Raw genomic sequence first — 9268 nt, 5'->3', positions numbered from 1 at the left:
CCTATTTCAAAAGGAGAAGTATCAGAATATCATATCACATCAACTGAACTGGTATTTAGACCTAAGCAGTCAGTCTTACTATATATAGGACACAATGTCCCCACATCAAATTCTGCCATTCTCAAGAGCCATCCCCAATCTCCAGGAATCTCCCAATCCACAATTGACAACCCTATTGGAAAAAAAAAAACTGTGTAATTAATTTGGTGTGTTGAAGGCATGTGTCACCAAAAGGAAGCAGAATTTCGACCACTACAGTTGCCAGTCCCTAAGGAGTGACTGGTGCTCTCCCGGAATTATACCTGGTCACCAGATAACAGAGATCTGTTCCCTTAGAGACAATAGCTGCTTTGGAAGTTGGACTCTACAGCATCATACTGGAGTTCCTCCTCTTCCCAAACCCTGTCCTCTCCAGGCTCCACCCCTTATAATTCTAGGATGCCAACTCTTGTCCAATTTCCACCTATTTCAAATAAGATTCCAAGAGTATGATTCATGTAAATATTGACCTAGTTGGCCTGAGTTAGCAAGTAACTTCTCCTTAAATATAAGCCTGTATACACAGGTCACTAAACATTAATTATGCCTTTTACTGCTTAGAGATCCCAAATATGCATTTATTCTTTGTAGATTTAACATATTTCTGTAAACTGCAATGATTCTAGAAGAGAAAACAAGACAGACCATGTAAGTTTAAAGTAAATGTATGCCCACCTCTCCTTTAACTTTCCACCAAGCTGCAGGCGTTGTCAGAGGAGCACCATTAGCCATCATTTTAAAGCTATTTTTATTATAAAATCCTCCTCTAAACCCCCCCTCAAATAGCCACACACTCCTCATTCTAATTCCCATTAAGACACAGATGGCATTAGCAAGGCAAGCCTGTAAGCCACAGCATCTGTTTAGATACAGAAATAAATACGATTTGCTGGACACTTCTGATCCTATTTATTTTTAATCTGTAAGCCAATCAATGAGGGCAATACAATTTTTAACTTTGCATATCTGACAGTGTAACCATTGTATTCAGGTAGATCACAACCATTTGCAGACTTTTCAAGTGAGAAAACAGAAAGGCTAAAGCTGCTCTTGCATTTGTGAAACCAGCACAACTACCAGCCACATGAGCATATTCAAGGAAGAACTTCTGTATGGGGAAGATTCATACATGCACATTCTTTGTTTAGAGCTGGAATTTCATTTATGTATTATTTATTGGACTAGAAAGTAAGCCCGCTGTACTTTAAATACAGCGGGCGCTTGCGTTGGGTGGGGCGCCTCCCCGGCTTCCCGGGCCCTGCCCACGCACTCAAGGCCGGCCATGGGCCAGCCTGTGAGACATCCCCGTCGGCGTCCCCAGCGCTGTCGCCACTGCCACAACTGCCGCCGCCGCCGCCTCCTCCTCTCCCCCCCAGATTGCCGCTGTACAGTGAGGTAGAATAACAGCTGTGTTATGGGTAAGAAAAGTCTTGTCCTTCCCCAATCGATGAGGTCCCAAAACTAAAGCAAGTTAAGATGGATCATTTTATAAATCCCCTGGAGTTTCATGAATTCGAGGGATTAGAGGGGATACTTATTAAATTTGCAGATGATACTAAACTGGGAGGGGTAGCAAACACAACTGAAGACAGCAGCAGAATACAGGATGATCTTGATAGGCTCGAGAAGTGGGCTAAACTGAATAAAATGAAGTTCAATACGGACAAATATAAATTTCTCCATTTAGGTAGGAAAAACCAATATAAGATGGCGGAGACTTGTCTTGGCAGTAGCATGTGCAAAAAGGATCTAGGAGTCTTAGTAGACCATACATTGAACATGAGTCAGCAGTGTGACTCAGTGGCTAAAAAGGCAAATGGGATTTTGGGCTGTTTCAAACGGAGTATCGTGTCCAGATCACGGGAGGTGATGGTACCGCTGTACTCTGCTCTGGTTCGGCCTCACTTGGAGTACTGTGTTCAGTTTTGGGCACCCCAATTGAAGAGGGATGCTGACAAACTGGAATGTGTCCAGAGGAGGGCAACAAAGATAGTGAGGGGTTTGGAGACCAAGACATATGAAGAAAGGCTGGGGGAGCTTGGTCTGTTAGCCTAGAGAGGAGACGACTGAGAGGGGATCTGATAACCATCTTCAAGTATTTAAAAGGGTGCCATATGGAGGATGGAGCAGAATTGTTCTCTCTTGCCCCAGAGGGACAGACCAGAACGAATGGGATGAAATTAATTCAAAAGAAATTCCATCTAAACATCTGGAAGACAGTTAGAGCGGTTTCTCAGTGGAACAGGCTTCCTTGGGAGGTGGTGGGTTCTCCATCTTTGACAATTTTAAAACAGAGGCTGGATAGCCATCTGACGGAGAGGCTGATTCTGTGAAGGCTCAAGGGGGTGGCAGGTTACAGTGGATGAGCGATAGGGATGTGAGTGTCCTGCATAGTGCAGGGAGTTGGACTAGATGACCCATGAGATCCCTTCCAACTCTATTATTCTATGATTCTGATTCTATGAATCTTACTGGCACCAATAGTTTTAGTCTGCTTCAAGAGAAGAACAGCTGGATTTTTGCACTCCACTTTTTAATACCCAAAGGAATCTCCTCGCTCCACAACAGACACCCTGTAAGGTAGGTAAGGCTAAAAGAGCTCTGAGAGAACTGAGATTGGCCCAAGGTCATCCAATTGGCTGAATGTGGGAAAGTGAGGAATCAAACCTAGTTCCCCCGATTAGAGACCACTGTCCTAAACCAAGCTGGACAAACCACCAGTGATCGCTATATAACATATACAACCTCCTAAGGAGACAGCTGACTGGTACTTAAGACTTTTTTGTATTGGCAGATTTAACTTCTACACTGAGCAGTAATACCAGGGCTCTCTCAGCCTCACCCACCCCACAGGGTGTCTGTTGTGGGGAGAGGAAAGTGGACGAGATTATAAGCCGCTTTGAGCCTCCTTCGGGTAGAGAAAAGCGGCATATAAGAACCAACTCTTCTTCTTCTTCTTATAAATTACCTTTAGTAACTATTTTCCTGCATCTGGATATTAAAGTACACCAGGCTCATGGGGAGTTAAACCCTATGTCTGAGTCGCTATTTTCCCTGATGATCCCATGGTATTGGGATAGTAAGGTCAGGGAAGGACGTAGTTATGTTACTTTATTCTGAAGAAATACTGAGAAATAAGAATAAATTGATGGATTCTATCTCTGTCCAAGAGATTTTATCTCTGTCCACGTGCAGAAAGGCTTAGTGCCTATTTTACATCTGTTTTTCCCACAGGTCAAAGGGTTTAGGCACATCTAGAGATGGCCGTAGCCAAAGGATAGTGTCTGGGTTGCAGGTTAACATGGATAGAGAGGTTGTCGAGAGGCATTTAGCTGCACTGGATGAGTTCAAATCCCCTGGTCTGGATGAAATGTACCCGAGAGTGCTCAAAGAACTTTCCAGAGAACTTGCACAGCCCTTGTCCATCATCTTCGGAACCTCTTTAAGGACTGGAGATGTCCTGGAGGACTGGAAGAGAGCAAACGTTATTCCGATCTTCAAAAAAGGGAGGAAGGATGACTCGGGAAACTACAGACCAGTGAGTCTGACCTCTGTTGTGGGGAAGATAATAGAGCAGATATTAAAGGGAGCGATCTGCAAACATCTGGAGGACAGTTTGGTGATCCAAGGAAGTCAGCATGGATTTGTCTCCAACAGGTCTTGCCAGACCAACCTAGTTTCCTTTTTTGACCAAGTAACAGGTTTGCTGGATCGTGGAAATTCGGTCATTTACTTGGATTTTAGTAAAGCTTTTGACAAGGTTCCCCATGATGTTCTGATGGATAAGTTGAAGGACTGCAATCTGGATTTTCAGATAGTCAGGTGGATAGGGAATTGGTTAGAGAACCGCATTCAAAGAGTTGTTGTCAATGGTGTTTCATCAGACTGGAGGGAGGTGAGTAGCGGGGTACCTCAGGGCTCGGTGCTCGGCCCAGTACTTTTTAACGTATTTATTAATGATCTAGATGAGGGGGTGGAGGGACTACTCATCAAGTTTGCAGATGACACCAAATTGGGAGGACTGGCAAATACTCTGGAAGATAGAGACAGAGTTCAACAAGATCTGAACACAATGGAAAAATGGGCAAATGAGAACATGATGCAATTTAATAAAGATAAGTGTAAAGTTCTGCATCTGGGTCAGAAAAATGAAAAGCATGTCTACTGGATGGGGGATACGCTTCTAGGTAACACTATGTGTGAACAAGACCTTGGAGTACTTGTGGATTGTAAACTAAACATGAGCAAGCAGTGTGATGCAGCAGTAAAAAGGCAAATGCCATTTGGGGCTGTATCAACAGGGGCATCACATCAAAATCACAAATGTCATAGTCCCATTGTATACGGCACTGGTCAGACCACACCTGGAGTATTGTGTTCAGTTCTGGAGGCCTCACTTCATGAAGGATGTAGATAAATTGAAAGGGTACAGAGGAGAGCGACGAAGATGATCTGGGGCCAAGGGACCAAGCTTTATGAAGATAGGTTGAGGGACTTGGGAGTATTCAGTCTGGAGAAAAGGAGGTTGAGAAGGGACATGATAGCCCTCTTTAAGTATTTGAACGGTTGTCAACTTGGAGGAGGGCAGGATGCTGTTTCTGTTGGCTGCAGAGGAGAGGACACGCAGTAATGGGTTTAAACTTCAAGTACAACGGCTAGATATCAGGAAAAAATTTTTCACAGTCAGAGTAGTTCAGCAGTGGAATAGGCTGCCTAAGGAGGTGGCGAACTCCCCCTCACTGGCAGTCTTCAAGCAAAGGCTGGATACACACTTTTCTTGGATCCTGCGTTGAGTAGGGGGTTGGACTAGATGGCCTGTATGGCCCCTTCCAACTCTATGATTCTATGATTCTATGATTTTCAAGGAATTCCAGGAGATTTTAGATTAAATTAAATCTTTATTGATGAGGAGGAGTAGAGTGCAAAAATAGCAGGAGGCAAATCAGGAACAGCTATTATAAATTTAAGAAATCTAATACTGTTCATATGTGAACAATAGATCTTAATTTGAAGTGTAGACATAGAATCCTGCTTAGACACAAGAATATCATGGTGTCTAACAATCTTGGCCTGATCTGAATGAGTCATCCACCAGTAAGGGCACAAGATCCTTTTGGGGGTCCATTAACAGGAGCTCATGGAAAACAAGATGTGATTAATGGTATCACCTGTAATAATAACACATTATGTCTTTAGACATAGTTGATGTCTCTTCCCTATCATTGACTATCAAGGCTATGTTGGATTGTAAAGATGGAACTATTATTTGGCTTTGGCTACAGAAGCTCATATCTTGAAACTTATTACTAGTTTAAAGGTAAGCAAGACAGCAGGGCCTGATTGGAGACCACTTGATTTAATCCAGGATTTGGCCACTTGGTGGTCCCCAGTTCTATCATACTTGTTTCAGACTACTGATTATTTTGGACAATTTCCTGTGACCTGAAAGGAGGCTATAAATATTTATAAAAAGGGGGATAAACTTGACCCAAAGAACTACCCTCTAAAAAAGAAAAAGAAAATTAAATTAAAATTAACACATCCATCGCCTCCACTGAAGTGGCATGAAAGACTTTGTCAGAGTTTATACTGTAATCAGCATTTCATTGCTTGCTGCCATCTGAGTAATGAAGCAGCAGATGTGATGACACCATTAAGGCAACTTCACAGATTGTCAGCAATAAACATGAAAAACTGCATTTAAAAATTCAGGTTGCAGTTAAATGCTAATGAGCAAGCCAGATAGAAATTTTTTAAACAGACAGAGATCCTGAAGAACATATCCCTATGTAAAAGCCTAAAGTCATGGCATTGGGAAATTTCTCTTTTTGGAAGAGCTCCACTACTCTGCCATTTGGACTTAAAAGCTCTTTTAAAGCTGGGGGAAGGGAATCAGATGATCAAGATCTTTTTTTAACTTGTATGTGCTCGAACGTTCTGATCAAAGTACACTAGCAAGGCATGAGAGAAAACCTAAGACGTGTTTATGAAATAAAAATGCCCGTTCATAAAGGAGGCTAATGGCTGCAAGCACAGCTGTGCCATTCCCAGCTGCAGTTCTGCCACATTTCTGCCCATTTCTTTATAGTTACCATCTGCTTGGTGCTGCTCACAACAACAGCGGTTGCAGCAGCCCCGATTCTTGTGTACATGGGCACAACAACCTGGTTTGTATTTGTGCTTTTTACTCATTATCACAATAGGATCATGCATACATAGCCATTGCACCTGTGCCTAAAGATATATTTTTATGACCAAAGAGCCACAGAAGCACCAACCTTTATTTATCATCTTTCAGTGCAGACTTGGCCCCTTTGCTCATGCCGCAACTGGGGAGTGAAAGTAGGAGGGTTGCATGAAGCCAATTTGCTGAAACAGGAGAGTTAGGTTTAAGGGGAAGCAGAGACCCATGTAGGTCACCCTGAAGTCTTTGGAGGAAAAGCAGCCTTAAATTGACATAGTTAGAAGTCTAAAGTTAGCATGCAGTTTGGAAGCTATTGAAAGTAATTACAGCAACTTTCTCCCAACAATCCAGAGAGGTAGCTGTATTAGTATATTGTTAGAATCAAGTGGGTAGCTGTGTTGGTCTGTCTGAAGCAACACATGCCTGGAATAAATCTTTGTTGGTCTTAAAGGTGCCACTGGACTCTGATTTTTTAGTATATCGTTAGTATAGTAGGCAGGAGGTTCCTGACATGTTAAAGGCACAATTTATACCTTTTCCTCTTTAGTCATGTACATATGGGGTTGGTCAGCTGGGGAATTACCTCCTGCATCTGATAATGTACTTTATTCCATGCATATTTATGTCACAATAAGCCTACTAATATTTAAGGTGCCCAAATGCTGCCTCTTTTCCCCAACACGTGGCTGAAGAGTGTAACAAAATTCAGGCAATCAAAAAATACAAGCCAAGTCTTGGTAAAAAAATTAAAAGGAAAAAAATTTCCTGCTACTTCTTTGCTGCTGCTTATTCCTCGCCCTTCTGGATCATCTTCTTCCTGCCACCTTTCTCCCTTCTGTTCATCTTCGTTCTGCCACGTTTCCCTTCTTATCATCCAGCCCCCCTGGCCTCTTCTTAGCCATAGTTTTTACTACTGCTGCTGCCGCTGCCTTCTCCTACCTTACCCCAGCTTCCCTTTTTTTGGTGACAGCAGAGGTTGTGACTACCTGCCCCCCATTTATTGGGGTTGTTAAGCAAGCCACCCAAATGGCAGCAGCTGAGATTTCATGACAGAGCATCCTAAAATATCATTTTTCAGCATCTCGGAGGACTTAAACATCCCCTCACTAACTTTAAAAAGAAACATTTTGTATTCCCTCTTGTTTTTGATGTGGAGCCTCAGGCTATGCTTCACCATTAGATGTGGCTAATAAGAAATCACCTGGTTATATCTTTATTATTGCTGGCTGATTTAGGATAATTTTGTTTCAGATATTAGAAAGAAGTATTTAATACCCCAAAAATGTTGAAGATAGCAATATCGCATAAACAGAGTGAAACTAGATAAGATGCTGAGAGAACTATGAAAAGATACATGTCTTGTGAGGGAAGCACAGAGGCAACACAAAAGTGAACTGCTCTTGCCATGCGGGTCACATGAAGATGATAAAACAGTATGAGGGTAGAGTTTAACATCATCTGAACTGCAATCCTAATATAAATGTGAGGACGGAGAACAGCTAATTAAAACCCCTCCGAAGTTTCATTCATGGACTCCCCCAGTTGGCCTTGCACTGAAGAGCAGTCTCTTTAAAAAATCAGTCCAGGAATAACACAACAGCCAAATCAGGTATCAGGACAATGAAAGAAACCTGGCACAGACTGTTGAGGGTAGTTTATTTTACTTCATTTATACTCTGCTTTTCTCTCCAGTGTCAGACAAAACAACCCAAGGGTGAATCTGAGGTATGCACAGCGGTTCCATTTCACAGGTGCTCACAATTAGAGGCCAGCTCAGGCTGGCTTCCTCAGCTCTTCCAAGGACACTCTTCTAACCTGGTTAATTGCTTATGTGGGAAAGCCTGTGAAAGTAGGGGGTGAGAGATGAGGTAATTTTCTGGAGGATTCCACCAAGAATGGGCTTTGATTGGCCACAGCATGTCCCAAACTATATCTGGGCCGAAGGATTAAGAGACATTATGTTATCGTGGATTGCCTTGTACCACCTCTATTGATTTGCTGTAGTATTGCAGGAGAGGCTTTGACTTGGTGCCTTCTTATGCAAGTAACTAGGGATGCACCTCCTAAGCTAGGTTTCCATATGTCAGGTAGCTTTTGGGCATATTGAGTTAAACTAAAATATTAATTTAAATAATTTTACTAATGTTTTATAATTTACTACATATATTTTAAAGCAAACGCCTGGTTATTTGTGCACACCTAACCTGGGAACCCACGGGGTAACTCCTTTGTTGTGTATGCAGACTAAAGAAGTCAGGGAACTTGGAACCAGGACCTTGGATTGTGGGTTTTTAATGGCTATTTGACAGAGTGCAGGATCTTGCCTGCAACTAGACATCTTTACAGACCTAACAGAGATCTCCATTTAAGGTCAATCACAGGCCTTGGTGGGAGCTTCAAAATGTGTATGTTTCTTGTGTTTGTTCTCTGTTCATCTGTTGATGTTGAAGAAAGCTGGTTATTGGAACGATCATCTTTGAGTCAGTATTGAACCACTATTTAATACCTTGAGTGAGGCCAAGAGCAGCTTACATCATTCTCCTCACCTCCATTCTATGCTCACAACAGCCTTGTGAGGGGTTTGGTCACCCAGCTGGCTTCCCTGGCAGAGCTGGGATTCACATCTTGATTTCCAGGATCCTCGTTGGACAATCTAACTATACACCCCGCTATCATTATGCAAGAGGGTAAAATCAACAGCTGCCTGCACCCAAGCATTCTTCATTGAAGAACACAAGCTGGCTTGCATACTGTGCTTTAATCTATCCTAAGGAGTCTCCTTCCCTTCCTCTCCCCGCAATAGGCACATTTATTTATTATTTAAATTTATATACCGCCGTTCCCAATTGGGCTTACGGTGGTTCACACAATAAAAGAATAAAAACACAATAAAACCAATAAAAACCTGTAATTACAATTACAAAAGGTGACATGATGGCAAGCAAAATAACTAACTAAACTCAGCCTCTCGACCAGCCTTCTGTCTTACTGGGGAGAGTGGGGAGAGAGATCTATTTATTAACAGATGGACAGAAGGACAAGGGG

Source organism: Paroedura picta, chromosome 2 (assembly GCF_049243985.1).
Source record: "Paroedura picta isolate Pp20150507F chromosome 2, Ppicta_v3.0, whole genome shotgun sequence".
Lineage (NCBI taxonomy): Eukaryota > Metazoa > Chordata > Lepidosauria > Squamata > Gekkonidae > Paroedura > Paroedura picta.
The sequence above is the reverse complement of the archived record's forward strand: the minus strand, read 5'-3'. Positions refer to the sequence as shown.